This window comes from Vespula vulgaris, chromosome 11, assembly GCF_905475345.1.
Source record: "Vespula vulgaris chromosome 11, iyVesVulg1.1, whole genome shotgun sequence".
Taxonomy (NCBI): domain Eukaryota; kingdom Metazoa; phylum Arthropoda; class Insecta; order Hymenoptera; family Vespidae; genus Vespula; species Vespula vulgaris.
In genome coordinates this window covers 5446694-5468944 of record NC_066596.1, presented here as the reverse complement: position 1 = coordinate 5468944, position 22251 = coordinate 5446694, and the positions used below count along the sequence as shown (strand labels likewise).

The window sequence follows — 22251 nt, the reverse complement described above, 5'->3', positions numbered from 1 at the left end:
TTATTTCAAAGATCAAAACGAGGTCCTCGGTAGGACCAAATCTCGCGATCGCGAACACCCACGCGCGTGCCGGCCGTCACGCACGTGAGTGTTTTCCCTATTATTCGCGTACGGAAGCAAGGAGACATACCCTTCCTGCATATAATAAAGATTATATGCAGAGAGGTTCCTTTAACTTCCGTGTAAAAATCCCACGATGATAGGTCCAGCGATCACCTAACTTGAAACAGAAAAAGAATAAAACAAAAAGAGATAATTATATGCAAAAATAATATACAATATTATATAGAAAAAGCCATATAAATATAAAAATACATTTAAAATCAAAATAGAATTAAATAATAATATTAATAATTAATAAATAAATTAATGATTAAATAAAATAAAATAAAAAGACAAATATACAATTAAAACTTCCCTGTAAAAATTAATTTCACGATGATCGGTCCATCGATGATCTAACCTGAAACAGAAAAGGAATATAAAAAGAAATGAATATATCATCAAAAATTAAAAAGATAATAAAAATTAAATATGAAAGCTAAAATTATATGCAAAATAATATACAAAAATTTTCCTGTAATAATTTATTTTCACGATGATTGGTCCCTCGATGATCGGCCTCTCGATAGTCTAACCTGAAACAGAAAAAAGTAAAAGAATAAGAGAGAAGAAAAAAGAAAAAAGAGAAGAGAAAAAGAAAAGAAAAGAAAAGGAAAAACGAAAAAAAGAAACACGGATCATGTCCGAGAGAAAGATAGAACTCAGAACAGTGGATAATTATCTCGAAGATCATTTCACTGGACAAAATTCAGAGTACCATAAATGATTTTTTAATTTAATTTTATTCCTAGAGAGAGAACGAAACCCGCCTATGGCCCACACCCGAAGGCCCCTCCCAAGGGTCCCACCCGAGAGAAGCTAAAATAATTAATCTCGAATGATTGTTTCAACTATTACATAGCTATGCGTTTCAATGAATAGAAATGACTGTGAATTTATTGCTGAATGCATCGAAGATGTTAGAAATAATGTAAAATATAATTTGGAATTACATAGAAAAGATTTTGGAAAATTCCTTGAAATATGCAGTCATTTGCTCGGTAATACTTGCATCCCATAAAATTTCGATGTATCTACAAGTATCACCGACCCAGGTCCCACCGCGTGGAGGTTGCTGCACTTCGGGACCCACGGGCTAACGGGGAATCTACTCTAAAATCCGCGAACCGAGATGCCTTTCCGCTTCGGGAGCTTCGGGCTTCTCAGCAAACTGGAGATGTATAAAACCCCGCTTACAGATTGCTCCACTGTCCACACCGTCGGCTTCAAACATCTCGAGACACGACCGGTCGTGTCTATCATTCGTTATTTCAAAGATCAAAACGAGGTCCTCGGTAGGACCAAATCTCGCGATCGCGAACACCCACGCGCGTGCCGGCCGTCACGCACGTGAGTGTTTTCCCTATTATTCGCGTACGGAAGCAAGGAGACATACCCTTCCTGCATATAATAAAGATTATATGCAGAGAGGTTCCTTTAACTTCCGTGTAAAAATCCCACGATGATAGGTCCAGCGATCACCTAACTTGAAACAGAAAAAGAATAAAACAAAAAGAGATAATTATATGCAAAAATAATATACAATATTATATGGAAAAAGCCATTTAAATATAAAAATACATTTAAAATCAAAATACAATTAAATAATAATATTAATAATTAATAAATAAATTAATGATTAAATAAAATAGAAAAAAAAAACAAATATACAATTAAAACTTCCCTGTAAAAATTAATTTCACGATGATCGGTCCTTCGATGATCGGTTCTTCGATGATGTGATCTGAAACAGAAAAAGGTTAAAAGAAGATGAGGACAAGAAGAAAGAAAAAATAAGAGGAGACGAAAATAACAAGAGAAAAAGGAAAAAAGAAGCCGAGAATAGTTTTGTAAGTGCATGTGAGAAAAATAGAATTCTGAACGATGTGTGTACTTCTCGAGGAACGTTTCACTCGATGAAAATCAGAATACCATAAGTATATTCGATTTTTCATTAGTGAAAGAACGAAACCCGCCTAAAGCCCACACCCGAGGGCCCCTCCCAAGGGTCCCACCCGAGAAAAGATTAAGTAATTAATCAACAATTTAATCAACAATTTAAAATAATTATTTAAACTATAATACGCAGCCATGCGCTGAGTAATACTGGAATCCTATTAGGTATCCTTCCTGCAAAAGTGAGCGGAGAATATGGTATATATTTAAATGTTCTTATTTCATTTGTATGTGCACCTTCGTTCACTGCAATTTCGGTGTTTTCCGCAATTGCATTTTCTTATTCTGTGCACTTTTAGTTAGTGCACCTTCAGTGGTCCTCACAATTGCCATATTTTAAACGTTTCGAAATTATTACTTTAATATGAAACTTGATTTTATAAAAATAATATTACGAATTCAATTGAACTTTAGAAAAGGAAAATACACAAAAATTTGTTACTCGACTTTAATAATATCAATATATAAAGTACGTAAAAATTCTATTCGCGTACGCGTGGCAATGTGAGATGGGAGACGGAATGTCACGTCGTTTCAGTTTCTGGAAATTACATTATTATTATTCTATAAGAGCATTTTGAGTGACAACATGGTAAAATTAAATTATGACTAAGAGCCATTTTCGAAGAGTTCTGTAAAACTTTCGAAAATAACTCAATAGTCTAATAGTTGCCCTCTTGAGCCACAATTTGTGGGGGCCTCTTCGGCACATAGCCTCTTCTTTGCTTCGTGCCCTAACAACTACTATAGATCATTTGAACTATCGTCAATGTCAAGAAATTAAAACCATCAATTATTCTGAAACGTGGAAGAAATCTAATAAATCTAACGCAACTCTAAAGCAATCCTGAAACGAAAAATGGAGAAAGCACAGAAAGAGATACAGGAATTAATATATTAATTGCTGAAAATCCTATGCTAAAAATTGATTAAGTTATTGTATGTTCTACGCATTATGATTCTACAAGTCTCTTTGTCTTTTATCAAAGATTCTAATCTACTTTATTCTCTCAAAAGCAATGACTCTACTTTATTCCTTCAAAAGCAATGACACTACTGAGACTTTTCTTTTATTAATAAAACTAATTAATCTTTAATTAAAAATTTAATGAAAAATCATTGGATGCTCTTTCTTACAAGCAATTATTCGAATTATTAGAAAACAAATTATACAATTTCGCTTGTAATCCGGAGACTATCCATCGCGAATGTCTTCTAGCTTGTTAATTATTAAAATTCACGAATATCGCGATACTTTACTATTTTCGTGAGAGAAAATTATTTAAAAATGAGTTTAAATATTCAAAATTTCAAATAATTATAATTAACGCGTTTAAACAAGAAGACTCTATCCTGATCTAATAAATAAATCAAAAAATAACGAACCATTCACGAATAAATCTCCGAAGAAATTTATCCGTGGTCACTCATTGCTCTTCTACTAATTAATTACAACCAATCACCCGTGCCGATTCGGACCTTTCGTCCTCGACATGATTGAGTGATCAGAGGGATTTAAAAATTAACTTACTACTTGAGAAGTTCTGCGATGGCTCCAAAACACTGGACCGCGATTTAGGTTGAAATTGAGGGTGGATGATTCGTAGTTGGTTGAAAATGAGGTAGGTCGACATCGAAGTTGGTCGAGATCCTCTTCAGTGATGCACTGACTCTAATTCGCGGTAGTTATTTATTAACGAACGATCACTGAATTTATTTCGCGAAACTCTACTATCTTTTATAAGTACAGTCTGTGCGACTGTTAAAAATGAAAAATACTTTACGAACAAACACTGACTCTAACGACTGCATTGCGCGCAGTCTATGTAAAAGCACTTATCGTTTAAATCGCGAAACGCGAACGAACAAACACTGCTTCTACTTCGCGATATTTTTATTTTAACGATACAAATCCTCGATTACTTCATTGCTACGAGCGCGATGGCAATGAGGTTCTGAAACAAAAATCCAAAGGAAATAATAAGTATCACTGTTATAATGAAAACTATAAATCATTAAAGAAATATGTGATAGAGAAATATACTTACTTTAAGTCTTCGTTACTACTCGCTCGAATGACATTCGTGAAAATTTCTAAGTCCATTCGTGGAGATAGATTTCCAAAGTCCTCCGGGAGAGTAAAAATTTCTAAGTCCATTCGTGGAGATAGATTTTCAAAGTCCAACGGGAATGCAAAAATTTCTAAGTCCATTCGTGGAGATAGATTTCCAAAGTCCTCCGGGAGAGTAAAAATTTCTAAGTCCATTCGTGGTGATAGATTTTCAAAGTCCTCCGGGAGAGTAAAAATTTCTAAGTCCATTCGTGGAGATAGATTTTCAACGTCCTCCGGGAGAGTAAAAATTTCTAAGTCTATTCGTGGTGATAGATTTTCAAAGTCCAACGGGAATGTAAAAATCTCTAAGTCCACTCGTGGAGATAAATTGTCAAAGTCTTCCGGGAGTGCAAAAATTTCTAAGTCCATTCGTGGAGATAGATTTTCAAAGTCCAACGGGAGTGTAAAAATTTCTAAGTCCATTCGTGGAGATAGATTTTCAAAGTCCTCCGGGAGAGTAAAAATTTCTAAGTCCATTCGTGGAGATAGATTTTCAAAGTCCTCCGGGAGAGTAAAAATTTCTAAGTCCATTCGTGGAGATAGATTTTCAAAGTCCTCCGGGAGAGTAAAAATTTCTAAGTCCATTCGTGGAGATAGATTTTCAAAGTCCTCCGGGAGAGTAAAAATTTCTAAGTCCATTCGTGGAGATAGATTTTCAAAGTCCATAAGTTCATAAGTTCTCTCGTCGAAGTCCAAAGCACAACTGAACTAGTAACTGTAAGAGTCGGTCGAAGGCCCGTGTTTGTTTTCCCCTCTCGCGGGCGAGTATCCCCACTCCGCAAAATAATCTAAAATCAAATACATTGTACAGAATACTGTAAGAATGTGAAATTCAAATGTATATTTTATTGACAGTTCGTTAATACTTGCAGGAATGTTCTCCAGGAAATTTTCTAAGTTCCCTCGTCGAAGTCCAAAGCACAACTGACCTAATAACTGTAAGAGTCGGTCGAAGGCCCGTCTTTGTTTTCCCCTCTCGCGGGCGAGTATCCCCACTCCACAAAATAATCTAAAATCAAATAAATTGTACAGAATACTGTAAGAATGAGAAATTCAAATGTATATTTTGTTAACTGTTCGTTGATACTTGCAGGAATGTTCTCCAGGAAATTTTCTAAGTTCCCTCGTCGAAGTCCAAAGCACAACTGACCTAATAACTGTAAGAGTCGGTCGAAGGCCCGTCTTTGTTTTCCCCTCTCGCGGGCGAGTATCCCCACTCCGCAAAATAATCTAAAATCAAATACATTGTACAGAATACTGTAAGAATGAGAAATTCAAATGTATATTTTATTGACAGTTCGTTAATACTTGCAGGAATGTTCTCCAGGAAATCTTCTAAGTTCCCTCGTCGAAGTCCAAAGCACAACTGACCTAATAACTGTAAGAGTCGGTCGAAGGCCCGTCTTTGTTTTCCCCTCTCGCGGGCGAGTATCCCCACTCCGCAAAATAATCTAAAATCAAATAAATTGTACAGAATACTGTAAGAATGAGAAATTCAAATGTATATTTTATTGACAGTTCGTTAATACTTGCAGGAATGTTCTCCAGGAAATTTTCTAAGTTCCCTCGTCGAAGTCCAAAGCACAACTGAACTAGTAACTGTAAGAGTCGGTCGAAGGCCCGTCTTTGTTTTCCCCTCTCGCGGGCGAGTATCCCCACTCCGCAAAATAATCTAAAATCAAATACATTGTACAGAATACTGTAAGAATGAGAAATTCAAATGTATATTTTATTGACAGTTCGTTAATACTTGCAGGAATGTTCTCCAGGAAATTTTCTAAGTTCCCTCGTCGAAGTCCAAAGCACAACTGACCTAATAACTGTAAGAGTCGGTCGAAGGCCCGTCTTTGTTTTCCCCTCTCGCGGGCGAGTATCCCCACTCCGCAAAATAATCTAAAATCAAATACATTGTACAGAATACTGTAAGAATGAGAAATTCAAATGTATATTTTATTGACAGTTCGTTAATACTTGCAGGAATGTTCTCCAGGAAATCTTCTAAGTTCCCTCGTCGAAGTCCAAAGCACAACTGACCTAATAACTGTAAGAGTCGGTCGAAGGCCCGTCTTTGTTTTCCCCTCTCGCGGGCGAGTATCCCCACTCCGCAAAATAATCTAAAATCAAATAAATTGTACAGAATACTGTAAGAATGAGAAATTCAAATGTATATTTTATTGACAGTTCGTTAATACTTGCAGGAATGTTCTCCAGGAAATTTTCTAAGTTCCCTCGTCGAAGTCCAAAGCACAACTGACCTAATAACTGTAAGAGTCGGTCGAAGGCCCGTCTTTGTTTTCCCCTCTCGCGGGCGAGTATCCCCACTCCGCAAAATAATCTAAAATCAAATAAATTGTACAGAATACTGTAAGAATGAGAAATTCAAATGTATATTTTATTGACAGTTCGTTAATACTTGCAGGAATGTTCTCCAGGAAATTTTCTAAGTTCCCTCGTCGAAGTCCAAAGCACAACTGACCTAATAACTGTAAGAGTCGGTCGAAGGCCCGTCTTTGTTTTCCCCTCTCGCGGGCGAGTATCCCCACTCCACAAAATAATCTAAAATCAAATAAATTGTACAGAATACTGTAAGAATGAGAAATTCAAATGTATATTTTGTTAACTGTTCGTTGATACTTGCAGGAATGTTCTCCAGGAAATTTTCTAAGTTCCCTCGTCGAAGTCCAAAGCACAACTGACCTAATAACTGTAAGAGTCGGTCGAAGGCCCGTCTTTGTTTTCCCCTCTCGCGGGCGAGTATCCCCACTCCACAAAATAATCTAAAATCAAATAAATTGTACAGAATACTGTAAGAATGAGAAATTCAAATGTATATTTTGTTAACTGTTCGTTGATACTTGCAGGAATGTTCTCCAGGAAATTTTCTAAGTTCCCTCGTCGAAGTCCAAAGCACAACTGACCTAATAACTGTAAGAGTCGGTCGAAGGCCCGTCTTTGTTTTCCCCTCTCGCAGGCGAATATCCCCACTTCGCAAATTAATCTAAAACAAAATAAATCGTATAGAAGATTAGAAAAAATGTGTGAGAATAAATGTACTTACATAAACTCTGTTCTTTTACTTGCGGCGAAAGCGTACTGGGAGAACCACGATGCGTACCCGTCGAAATTCGCAGCAAGACTGAACCAATAGCTGTCGGTCCACTTATGTTGTCGTCATGAGTGGGAGAATATCCCCACTACTCCATTTCATACTAAAACAAAACGAATCGTATAGAATATTGAAAGAGTAAATGATATAACTATGTACTTACGTTGACTCTTCTCTATTAATTCCAAAGAATGCGTACTACGAGAACTGCGATGTGTACTCGTCGAAATTGGTAGCAAGACTGAACCATTAACTATTAAAATCGGTCGAACGCTCGACATTGTTGTCGTCTCACGAAGCCTATTATCCCCACTCCACAATTTCATTCTGAAACGAAATAAATCGTATAGAATGTTGAAAGAGTGAGTGATATAATTATGTACTTACATTGACTCTTCTTTTTTATATCCAAAGGATGCGTACTACGAGAACTGCGATGTATACTCGTCGAAATTCAAGGTAAGACTGAACCAGCAGCTGTCAAAGTCCATTTTATTGGCGTCATGGGTGGGAAAGTATCCCCACCTCCATAATTTGATTCTAAAACGAAATAAATCATACAGAATATTGAAAGAACGAGTGATAATAATATACTTACATTAACTCTTTGTTATTACTTCTGGAGAATACGTACTACGAGAACTGCGATGTGTACTCATCGAAATTCGTAGCAAGACTGAACCATTAACTATTAAAATCGGTCGAACGCTCGACTTTGTTGTCGTCTCAGGAAGTCCAGTATCCCCACTCCACAATTTCATTCTGAAACGAAATAAATCGTATAGAATATTGAAAGAATAAGCGATATAATTATGTACTTACATTAATTTTTCGTTATTACTTGCGGAGAACGCATCCTGTGAAAGCTGCGATGTACACTTGTCGGCGTACAAAAGGAAACTAACAAAATAATAGTCAAAGTAAATAAAAGTCGTATATGTTTGTATTACACAAGGCCAATGATCGCGAAACGAATATTTCTAAGTATTAAAATTATGAACTGAAATTATTTTGATTCTCTCGCGTTACGATCTTTGTAACGTTAATCGAATGTACTATTGTTTAAATATTAATCTTTTGTATTGCACGAATATTAAAAACTGTTTAAATAAATATAAAATTATCGAAAGTATTGATATCCAAGTTTTTACGATTGCAAAAAGAGAGCTGCGACGCTCACTCGTCGGCGTACAAAAGGAAACTAACAGAATAATAGTCAAAGTCAATAAAAGTTGTATACGTTTATGTTACACGAAACCAATGATGCCGAGACGAAAATTTCAAAGTATTAACATATTAAATTGAAATTATTTTGTTTCTCGCATGATACAATCTTTTTCTTGTTAAACGAATGTATTATTGTTTAAATATTAGTTTTTTGTATTGCACATTAAAAACTGTTTAAATAATTGTAAAATTATCGAAGATATTCATTTCTGAGATATGAAAATGATAATTTCTTTCGTCTTCGGAAAGATAGATTTTCGATATTCACTCGTCGGAATACAAAAGGAAACTAATTCGACATTCTTATATAGCTATATAATAAATGTGTAGAAGCAAATGAAAAAATATTGGTTTGTATTTACCTTCATATTGAAAGAATTTTTCTAAAAGATTATGAATGCAGCGTATCAATTTACAACAGGTTTGTAGATTCACAGCTTGAAGACAATGTTTTATACTCGGTTCGATGTTTTGTGTGAATGTGTCCAGTATCTGTGTGACAGCAAACGAGAGTGAATATTTTGCAATGAAATACAGATATTTTTGCAAAAAATGATATTGCTCGATGTGCTAATGCTTTTTAGAATTTATATTGGTCAGTAATGTTCGAAAATCTAGACGAGATCTTTTTTTTTCTTACCTTATTCGGATAAATTTTTTCTTCGTTGCAGCTTCTTCTTCTTCTTTCAAAGCCATTAAAACTTCTGACTACCAACGAGTACATAATAAATACTCTCCAATAGAAATTATTTATTAATCAATATTCATAGATCAATCTATAGGCAAGTATAATTAAATATCATTCTTTCCGAACATTTACAAGAGATATTGATCATCGAAACGATAAATTCTTTGATTATTCGATTTATTAACTAGTTATTTTTTGACTCCCGAAGTGGGAGAGAGAAGAAAGATAACTAAATTCGAACGCGGGAATCTACGTATATGGCGGGAATTTTATATAACTTGATAGAAAACACTAAGACGTTTGATAAGCATTCTCAATGATTTTTTTATGATTGAATATTATATACTGTGCTATTTTTCAATAAAATGTTAAGAAAAATTAATATATTTATTAGTGCGTAATATTTTAAAAATGATGCAATATTTATGTACCGTGCAAATCTAACTAGCTTCACAATGTAGATGACGCCACTGCTGCTTTAATTCGTACCAAGCAAACATGTCGCCCCGTCCCTTTCGTCAATTACAGATAATTAGCAGATTTTTTCTAACGTACACCTGATTATTATACACCAATCGATAGTCAAACACGTGATTTTTAAGAGGCCGCATTCGCAAGTCGGGATATTATGGCGTTTAAAAGATATTCGTGAAAATGAAATCTGCCTTTCGTCGATTCCTCGGAGAGCTACTGCGTCTATTTTTTTTCTCACTTTTCTAGTTGATTTTCACAATATCGATACTTCTCTCGCTTTTTAATAATGACTCTGTTCAATAACTTTGCGTTTATAATTATTATTGATCGATAGTTTGTTTTATATTCGATTTTCATATATATATTCATACACAAGCACATACATCACACATGTATACATTTTTTACACATTATATATACACATACACTCTTCTAATCTTCTTTTTTCATACATACACACCTTTAATTTTATCCAATATTAATTGAGATTTCACATTTTTCAGATTTTCAAGAATTTCACGAGATAGAACAGAATCGAATTAGAATCAATTTAGTGCATCGTTTTTCGGTCCAGAATTACAAAGATGTTCGTTGTTTGAAGGATCAACGACTACTACCGGTAAGCCAACTTCTTTCTTCATATATTTCCTGAGTAATTGTGTAAGATGAAAAAACATAATCCGTGATTGTATATAATGCGATCGAAAACTCGGCTTTGCGTCGAGTTTGATATTCTTTCGCATGTGTGCACTGTCTGTGTGTAAAAAGATCTGTGTTTTTTCTTTCTTTTTTTGTCATCTGCTTTCATTTCGAATATAAGTCCTTTGTAAGAAATAATATTGGTAGTACTGTCCAAAAATAATGCGTATTTCGTGGTTTCTCGTTGCCTATATACATTTCAATGTAGTTCTCTATATACTTATGTACATATGTATCATTTCTTTTTCCTTCCTTTCTTTTCGATAGTCGAGCTTTCTCGATTCACACATTTATTATCGATACATGATACATAATTCGATCGTAAACGACGTAGTTATTCGTTGTGGTAAATAAATATTTAAAGAAGAATTATTTTTTCATATCATATAAGATACATATTACATATATATATGTAAATACATAAATCATCGAATTATTTCGATTTAACAATTGTTCATTATTTCGCGCGTAATATATAAAGCATAGAGATAATATAGGTACTTGTGATACAAGTGCGTATCTATTTAATGTTTCTATATCTTTAGAAAATATAATTATTTCATTAGAAAATTATTATCTATGTTTAAAATTCGTATTAATTACATTTCTCATCCATATCGTATTATCTACGTACTTATATTATATTTTTTATTATTTTTCATTGAAAAATATAATACTTGATTTGACTCGATTGTACCTCTGATGACGTCATCGAATTATAGGGACTACTTTCCTTCCTTGCCATTAGTCTCATCGCCATCTTGGACGCAGTGACATGTGAACACGGTGTTTCGTCGCTCCGCATAATTACAGGTAATTAATCAATTTTTTCTAACATACACTTTTTTCTAATATATCAATCGATAGCCAAACACGCGATTTTTATGAGGCCGCGTTCGAAAGTCTGGGAATTATCGCGTTTAAGAGATATTCGCGAAAATAAAATCAGCCTCTCGTACATCGCCCGAGAAGCTTTCGCGTCGCACTTTTCTTCACTTTTCCCGTTTTATTTCCATAATATCGATACTTCTCTCGTTTTTTAATGATGCTTTGATCAATAATTTTGCATTAATAGTTGTGATCGATTGATATTTTGTATTAAATTCGATTTTCATATACGATCATACATACACACACACGCGCACATACATAACAGCACAAATCCTACACACACACACACACATATAGTAGATCATATATACATATATGTATACATATAGTATACAATTAAGTATGTACAGTTCCATATATATAATATAGGCATACGTTACACACACACACACACACACATACAGACACACAATAGATATTCCCTACACATATTACGTAACACTTAATTTTGCTTATAGTAATATGATATTTGATTTTCAGATTTCTAAGAAGCTATAGCTACAATACAGAACGTCGAATATACCAGTCTATACATCTCTTCGATACGTATCGGTAAGTTTATCTCATTTTAATACATATAGCGAGGCTTTATAGAGAGAGATAGGACATTGGCAGAGAAAGAAAGAAAGATAGCATATAAATAATAAGCTTGAGTTCCCCCACCAATTGTCAAATAATTCTTAGAAATGAGTCTCCGGCAAGCAACAAAAGAAAAAGCAATCGCACGTGATAATAGGTATATCTATACATATGTGTATTTGTATACGCTGTACTGTACGGAATATTTAGGAAGTATCGACAATACACATGTAAACAATCAAAGGACGACCGAGAAGACGACTTTCTTAGTTTATCTTTAGCACAGTTCTCGTTTGTATAAGCAGCCTTCCAGACGTGTTCAGACTTGCTCCTGCTTCGTTAATTCAGGTTCGTATAATTTCTCATTTACATTATATATAATATTTTATAATCTTTATTTAATCATTTACGGTTTATTAATTTTATTTTATATCATATTAGACTTCAATATATACTATTATATGTTGGATACACGACTCACATTTACACATATGTGGATAGATTTATATATATAAATTTATTTAATCTTTTTCTATATTAATAATCTTTTTGAATTTTGTCTAATTTTTATTCGTATATATATCGTATATATATATATAGATAGATAGATATATAATTTTATTCTATATTAATAATTGTTTGAATATTTTTAGGTTATTATTCATCGTATTGGGCAATATAATCACCAATTTGTCTGGACATCTACACATTTGATAGCAGTTCTCATATACTTCTTGCTGCTCTTCATAGATAAGTATACATAAATAAGTTTATCATTAAGAAATTTTAATTTAATTTCAATTAGTATAAAAAATCAGATATCAATTCTAATGAACTATCTATTGCGTTAAACGTTTTCACATGTTCTGTTTTAGTTTTATTATAAGTTTCTATGCTCTATTATAGCCAAAACTTTTATTATATAATATTTTATGTTTTTTACAAAATTTATATGTGGATCTCCATACGCAGCTACCTCCTTGTGGTGAGATTCGGAAATCGGTATTGCGAACGTTCGTATATTTTATATTATACAACGTACGCACTACCGGGCCAAAGGCTGACGTTCGGTGTATTAGAAAATAATTTTGATTAAATTGTAATTTATTAAAAATTTGTTGAAACATATTTTGCATTGAATTTAGAGAATATTAAGAAGCACCGAGAATAATAAAAATTTCATTAAAGTATAATAAAAGTTAAATTGAAATAGAATAAGATTTCAAGATACGTTTAACCGTTTAATTAATATTATATAAATATATTATAATTTCAATTTTACTACACCTTGTCTAGTTTTACTTTAATGCTATATCTATTCTGATTTATAGGTATTCACATAATTAGTATACTTCTGTAAACATATCCCTATCGCGATCAAATCTATTTTTAAACGATAGATACAACGCGATTTTGATCGTTTGCTTTTACATATTCATTTATTAAAATATAGTTTACAAGTATCGTAGTTACATCTTTTGAATAGCATTTTTTTTTTATATTATTGTAGCATACAAAAGATGTAATATAAATTTATGATTTTAAATCATGTAATTTGAATAATATGATATATGATATTTAATATTGAATACTTAATATTTAATATATAATATTCAATACGATATAAATTTATTTATACATATTTTTATTATTTAATACGTATTTAATATATAATATTTAATATAATATAAACGCCACAGCTTGCTTTAACAATTTTTATTCAACAGGTCTTCAGTTGTAGATCGCGCGCAATGCGATCTTAGAGTCAGTGCTTGTACGAAACAGTTTGATTGTTTTGCAACCGAATGGGTTGCTTTAAAAATAAAATAAAATAAAATCGCGAATTAGAGTCAGTGTTGTTCGCCGTTTAGAATTTCTCGGTCGCGTTAATAAATCCAAAACAAGAATTGATGTCATATTCTTGTTAAAATTATATGTTCGCCGCGTTGTTAGAATCATTAACACACTTTCGGCCTATTCGGTGGAAGAGGATTGCGTTGCGATAAATATTGTAATGGTCGAAAGTGTGAATTTAAAAATTCATCCTCTTCATCTTTACCGACGAACGTAAAGCTTCGTCTGGATATAATTACATGTAAGTATATTTCTTTCTTGCAATCGTAACTTCTCTTGTTCGTCGTTTAAATCATATATTTCTTTTTAGTCATTTTCATTCATTCATAAATATATTAGTTCGATATGGAACATATAATTAATCTTTTTTTGTACCTTTTTGTATTACAGATTCATCGATTCAACGATTCAACGATTCAACGATTCAACGATTCAACGATAATTTCAACCAACTTCACGACATCATTCAACCTCCTACGAGGGGGACGAGTGTTTTGGAGCCATCGCAGAACTTCTTAAGTAGTAAGTGAAAAAATTTAAAGTTCCTCTGGTACCCATCATGCCGAGGATGAAAGGTCCTTATCGGCACGGGTTACTGGTTGTATTCGTAGACGTCCCATGTCCGAAACGAGCAAAAGTGTCCGTGATTAAAATCTTTGATTTTATTCACGAGTGGTCCCTATATATTTAGTTAGATATTTTCTTGTGCATATTTTATTATTATTATTATATATATATAGATCAGGCCAGGGTCTTCTTGTTTCAAAGTCGTTTAATTTACAGTGCTGTTTATTAGCACTTTTTCTCTCTTCGTTTTTGCTCGCGATATTAGTAATGAAATCGGGCATTCATTTACCCGATTTCGTATAAAGCATATAACGTGGTTTACGTTACATGCATTGCTTCGTACTTAGTCCATTTAATCGCGATTTATTTCGATATTTCAAAATATCGATTTACCAACAAATGAGCAAGAAGACAAACCCCTTCCGCGACGGATAGATTCTGTCAGTTAAGTGGTGGATTATAATCCCGTTCTTTCATTAGAACAGCCATTTGATGAGAGGAGTCGTCCGAGGTTTTTTATTAAAATTATATATTTTTTAATAATGAAATTTCATAACTGCATAATGCGTATGCATATATATGAGCTATGTGCATATTTCATCCCTCCATGTCAACGACTGCCTACCGCGGGTCGCTCAAAGGCCCTTAAGCGGTGTATACAGGTGGGGTTGCAAAACTATTTTTGCAACTTATTATTTTTTTACCACTTTTAGTGGTAAAACCCATATGTGGTGGTCACACTCATATGTGGTGACCGCCTACCATCATCCATCCTTGTTTGAGCTCTTGCTAATAAGACGTGCAAAGAGACTCTAGAGTCACAGTCCGCTTAAATTTTTTATATATATATTTTTATATATTTTTTTATATATTTTTTTTATATATATATTATAAATTAATCATTTTTTAGCTCAGGATTTTCAGCACTAATATACTAATACCCCTTTCCCACCATGCTTTCTGCGTTCTCATCCATGCGTTTAACCCAGGTGTTACTCGTGTGGGTGAGAAACGGTCAGTGTGGATTTAGTTTTAAGTTTCCTTTTCAGCGACTGTCATTGTGCTGGTGATTGCACGGTGTACCTTGCACTTGTATGTGCGTTTTAGGAAGTGCATTGTACATCGTTTCGCGATAACTTTTAAATAAATATATTATATATTTAATATATAATTATATTAATATCGGTTTGCATAGTAGTTACCACATTTTTGTGGAAAATTTTAAATACTCGTATATATTACTAGTATCTATACGTATACTAGTATGTACTAGTATTTTTTGCTTTAGTCAAACATGCAATAATCATTAGCCTTGGCAGTCGATTTCAGCAACTGGTACGTACTCCTCATATATTAGAAAAAATACGCGGTTGAACTAGGGTGTCGGAGGTGCCCCGGGGCATACTCTCTAGTGTAGGCTTTTGCACCCTGGTGGAGTGTGAGAGAACCGTGGAGTGTATGTGTTGGTGTGAATGTTTGCACTTTTTAAATATAGGTCATAGGCAGGCAGGTAGCATACTTTTCTGAGTGAATGTTTCAATTAATTTTAAGTAGGTAAGGACCGGGTAAGGATGCGATTCCCACTCAGGAGTGGGAAGTCCTTTCTTCGGGGATTTGTGACGTTTCAGCAAATTTTACGATCTTTCAGCATGGCTGAACTTTATCTTCTTATCTTTTTTGTTTTTTGTTTTTTTTTTTTTAATTTTTTTTTCTTAGATTTTTTGCTGACACTTTGCATCACACAATATGTCAGTATCAAACAGTTCGAAAAACTTTGCACCCAATGAAAACATCAGATACATCCCATATCTTTTGAACTTAGCAAAGGATTTTGAATTTGTTCGATACTTAGTTTTAAATTAATTCTTGCACTTCGCGATTCTTAAAATATTTACTATCTATATATTTCTTATTTAGAAATAGAATATACCTGCATAAGTAAAATGGAAATATTACAATTCCTGTGATCTTGACATTTTACCGAAATTATATTCATCTCTTAAGTGCAACGAGTTAATATTAGTTTGTAATAGGTTCATCGATTAGAACGAATATTATATCTGCTGGAGCATTCGATTAAATGTGCCTGTGTTATTGCGTACGGTTGGTGGATTCTTTGAGTCCATTGATCGTCCACAGGCTAGGATAGCTTTACGGTTTAATTCGAATATTTATATACGAATATTTTACTTTTATTTTTCATTTTTTTTTTAATCGGATAAATAAATAAATAAAGATCATTAGAAAATCGAGACGCACCTAGGCAGAGTAGAAAACGCAGTTGAGAATACGTGTTGGGACTCGTCAGTGCCGTTTGGGGTGATTCATTCGCGAATTTTGCCATACTTCAGTGGTTATACTATTTAGAAGAAATCGATACTTTACGTCGCAAGCGCTTACCGCTCGTTAGGTTAAGAAAAAAAAAAAAAAAAGAAAAAACAGAACAAACCTGCGTGCGAAAATGTGTTTTCACTTCCCAACCCTTTAGCTTGCGACTATTGCGTCTCGTTCAATTCGTGCGTTTACACGAGTGGTTTGAGTCTTGTTGCGTAAAGTGAACTCAGGTCGGGATTAGGTCGGTTTAGCTTAGGGACGATTTCATTCTTGTAGTAGCAACCACTGTAGTATGTCAATCTTCGTGGGTGCGTTGCTTCGAACGGTAGGGCGTTTTTTGATACGTAAACTTATCTTGCGTCGCACGTAAGGAATGCTCCAATGCAGTGGTTAGGGCACGAAGCAAGAAGTGGCTGTGTGCTGAAGAGGCCCCCACATATTGTGGCTCAAGAGGGCAACTATCGACTACAAGTCATTTTTCAAAGGTGATCGTTATGTCGAACCCTTCGTTAATGGCTTGTGGTCTTATTAAAATCCCTTTTACCCTTTACCACGTTGACACTTATGCTCGTAGTAGTTTGTTCCTGGATGGAGATGATGGACCATTCCATCTCCTTGCTACGGTATTCCGCACTCGCGTTCGTGAAAATTTGGATTTTTTTTTTTATTATTATTAAAGTCAAGCTTTTGCAGTTAGTTATTAATTAATAGAGTCATTGTAATTTTTTCTTAAAGTAAAGTCGAGTCATTGTATTTTTTAAAAGTAGAGTCAGTTTTTCATTTCAGAGTAGAATCAAGCCCTTTGCATTTTCTATTTTTATTTTTATTTTTTTTTTCAAATTAAAGTCAAGCCCTCCCTCTTTTCATTTTAAATTAAAGTCGAGTCCTTGCATTTTTCTTATTAAATTAAAGTCGAGTCATTGCATTTTCTCTTTTAAATTAAAGTCGAGTCATTGCATTTTTTCTTTTTAAATTAAAGTCGAGTCCTTGCATTTTAAAGTTTTAAAGTAGAGTCTTTTCTTGAAGTAGATTTTTAGTTACACAAATAGAGTCACGCTCGTTAAATATTGTGTGGACATCCGTGGCCTGCAGCAGCATTGCACTCAGGAGTGCATTTGGATACCCAAGCATGTTGATTTTTAATTCAGAATAATCATATTTTAATCATATTTTTTCATGTTCATAATTTCATAATGTGTATGTATATATACGAGATATATGCATATTTCAATGTCCACACAGCTCTACCACGAGTTGCAAAATGACTCTTATGTGGTAATCATTATCGTTATCATCTCCATCCTCACCCTCATTATCTTTTTGCAATCTAATTCTGATTATTCTGATTATTCTGATTAATCTGATTAATCTAATTATTCCGATTATTCTATTTATTTTGGTTATTCTGATTAAAAATCTACAAGACTTGATGACGAATTGAAATACCTGCATTCAGGAATGCAGATGAATATATAAAACGGCAGCCAGCACTCAGGAGTGCATATTAAAATATGTCAAGGATATACATTTTTATTCCAAAATTATTAACAAATGAATATGAGATGAAAGACTTAATGAATATATATGAGAGAGAAAGAGAGAGAGAGAGAGAGAGAGAAAGAGGGAGAAGTAAGAGTATTTTTATTACATATATGAAAGTTTCATAAGAAATATTAAGAAAATATAACGAATGATACAAAGATTATTAATAAATGTTTATACATATTTGAAAGAAATATAAATATTTTTTGGAATAAAAAGGTATAAGTCTTGGTATATAAATGAAACGAATAAAATGGCTTGCCTGCACTCAGGAGTGCATATGAAAGGTTTACAGTAAGTACATGATTGCATTCAGGAATGCAAATGAACAAATTATAGTAAGGATATACATTTCACATTCGGAATAATCAAAGATGAATGAATGCACTAATAAGGATACTTAATGAAGAAATATACGTCGAACTCTGGTGTTATTTTTTTCATTATACGATATTAAACTTGACTAACAATAAATAATTGAAATTTAATTTTATTCCATATATAATAATTGAATGATATTTAAATGGTGCAAATGAATTAAAGGAAAATTTGAATTATTCCGATAAGATATGTGTAAGTCTTGCTAGATGAATGAAGCGACATAAATGGCAGCCAGCACTCAGGAGTGCATATTAAAATATGTCAAGGGTATACATATTTATTCCAAAATTATCAACAAATAAATATGAGATGAAAAACTTAATAAATATATATGAGAGACAGAAGAATATATCAGAGAAAGAGGGAGTATTTTTATTATACATGTGAAAGTTTCATAAGAAACATTAAGAAGATATAATGAATGAAACAAAGATTATTAATAAATGTTCATACATATTTGAAAGAAATATAAATATTTTGTTGGAATAAAAATGTATAAGTCTTGGTATATAAATGAAGCGATTGAAGTGGCTTGCCTGCACTCAGGAGTGCATATGATAGATCACAGTAAGTACATGCCTGCATTCAGGAATGCAGATGAACATATTATAGTAAGGATATATATTTCTTATTCAGAATGATCAAAAATACGCGAATGAAAATGCACATAGGAAAGTATATGATAAATATTTAAATATATCAACCTTACAATATTTTTCTTTTAAGAGGCAGAAGTTATCTAATAATAAATCTAGAATATATTACAATCTTCTTAACATAATAATTTATTTATATTTAAATAGTGTGCAAATGAGCGAAAAGAAATTTTGATTCGTTCTAAATAGAAATGTATAAATCTTGCTAAGCGAGCGATATGATACAAAAATAACAGCCTTGCACTCAGGAGTGCATAAAATATGTCAAGGATATACATTTTTATTCCGAAATTATCAACAAGTGAATATAAAATAACAGAATTAATAAGTATATATATGAGAGAGAAAGAGGAGAAAGAAAGAGGGGAGTATTTTTATTATATATATGAAAGTTTCATAAGAAATATTAAGAAGGTATAATGAATGATATAAAGATTATTAATAATTGTTTATTCATATTTGAGAGAAATATAATTATTTGACGGAATAAAAATGTATAAGTCTTGGTATATGAATGAAATGAATGAAAAGGCTGTCCCACACTCAGGAGTGTGGGCGATAATAGTTCAGGGACAGGTTTGCATTCAGGAATGCACCTGGATACTCAAGCATCTATATAGATTTTTATTTCAGAATAATTTTGAATTTTTTTATATAACTATTAGTAGATCAATAATTCTTTCCGTATCTTTTTTATATATATATACTCACTTTTTGATGATTATATATTTATATATACATATATACTTTATGCAATTCCAACATAGTCTTATCACAAGTTGTAGGATGGCTCATTTATTGTAAGAGTCATTTTATGACTTGTATGAATATAATCATCATCTTATATAGATTCTAATTATTCTGATTAAAAATCTATAAGACTTGATGTAGTTAGGGAAATTAGGATCTGTTAAAGCAAGCAGTAGCGATAAAATAAATTCATAGGAATAATATGCAAGAATATATTAAAGCTATTTTGTCTTTAATGTATAATATTTTTTATATATAATCTTATTTTTCTCTTTCAGATTTTATATTTCATTACTATTTCATATACATATACAAACTATATGGTTTTAAAATTGTGAAATTATATTACTATATTTTTTATAATTTAATAGATAAAACAGTGTCTTATATATAAACGATGTAATATGTACATCAGACACATGATGTAACTGCGTACTTCGCGTTAGTATAAACGTGATAATATAAGATACATACAATCTATTGTTTAAATATATATTTAATCTCGTTATGAATATGTTTATGGCGGTATACAAAATTGTGTATGCATTTTATGATACGACACAAGGTGCAGTATACTTTTTTTTTTTGAACGCGACCTAATTCTTCAATATTGTGAAATATTCACAATTCTTTTTCTTTTTTTCATAACGTGTCTTGAATTATTTATAATATATATTCTAAAATTGTATTAAACAATTGTCAATTTATTATGCAATTCTATCTTTTCTATTTCTATATATTTGTATATATTTGTATATATTTGTATATATTTTTATGCATTTGTACATAAAATCCATTATTCATATTTTAATTTATACTTTCATATTTTTATTTAAATGTAAAACATGTTTTCTAATGCATTGAGAATTCAACTTATTCAATGCCAATTTTATGGCCGTTTTAATACTTTTTTTTTTTTTTTCTTTTATTTCAGCATTACAATCTATGGCAAAATTTATATGTATAAAAGTTTTTATTTATTAAATTATAAAATCTTTATAAAATTATGAAAATATTTGCCCATAGATTGTAGATACAATTTTGTCTTTCCACACATGCCCTTTTATATAATTTTCTGTTACAGAGAGATGTCGTTTTCACGTTTCAAGAGTATATATTGCAGGATATTCTTTTATATATCAGTGGGTATTAACAACAATATTTAAAATAATATTTTAAAGTTTGTCATACTATCATAGAGTATGGCATAAAAATAAATTAATAAAGATTATAAATTCATTATATAAAATTTATGTTTCAGGTTTTTCGGATGCTTCAGTTAACAGGAAATCAAAGCAAAATAATAATGAAAAAATAATAAAGTAAAAAATAATTTGAAATATTTACAAAATTTTTAATCTATCTAAACATAGTTAATTTCTGTTTCAGGAAATATCATCTAAATTGGCAAGATTCGATTCCACTCTTTATTGGTTTTTTTTTCCGGTTTATGAGATATACATTTATGTACGTGCGTGCGTGCGTGCGTGCGTGTGTGTGTGTGTGTGTGTGTGTGTGTGTGTGTGTAAAATAATTCTTATATGTTTCAATTAATATATGTTTCATTTTCAGAAAGTAATAGAATTATAACTTTCTTATCCACAGATTGTTTGAATTATGAAGTGTTTTTGATGTTTTATATTTACAGGTGACTGTGGATAGCAGAATGCTGATTTATTATGTAAAATTCATATATTATTTTGATTGCTTCTTGTTTAATCGTAAAATGTTTTTGATGTTTTATGATTACAGGTGACTGTGGATAACAGAATGCTGATTTATTATGTAAAATTCACATATTATTTTGATTGCATCTTGTTTAATTGTAAAATGTTTTTGATGTTTTATGTTTACAGGTGACTGCTAATTTATTATATGAAATTCGCATATTATTTCGATTATTTCTTGTTTAAATATAAAATGGTTTAGATGTTTTATGTTCACAGAATTTCAACATCATGTACAGCGAAGGACGTGCGAAGTTTCCACATTAGTTTAATGGGAATAGAATTCCATATAAAGGGCTCTATTCTTAACCGGGTAGGCAGGTCGATATCAAACGAATTCATAAAATTTTCATCTAGTCACGATTGATTAGAAAAAGATTTTTGATTCGTTTCGCGATTGTTTTCTTTCTTTTTTGTAATAATAATAATAGTTTTCTAAAATTATAACAATTATTATTGAATATGTTATAATAATGATTTGATATAGTAACTTTCAAAGTAATTGATATTAACAGTAGAGTCTTAGCCCGTGGGTCTCTGTATGCAGCAACCTCCATGTGGTGAGACCTGGAAATCGATATTATTTGCGATATATGATAAATAAC

At 32.1% G+C, this 22251-nt stretch overlaps 1 long non-coding RNA gene across 1 annotated transcript; it reads left to right on the top strand.

Moving 5' to 3' along the window:
- Window positions 1-11136: 11136 nt before the first annotated feature.
- On the top strand, window positions 11137-12584 carry LOC127067415 (uncharacterized). Its single transcript, XR_007782621.1, has 4 exons — window positions 11137-11178; window positions 11737-11808; window positions 11941-12183; window positions 12489-12584. It is a non-coding gene; the product is annotated as an uncharacterized LOC127067415 (long non-coding RNA).
- Window positions 12585-22251: the final 9667 nt, after the last annotated feature.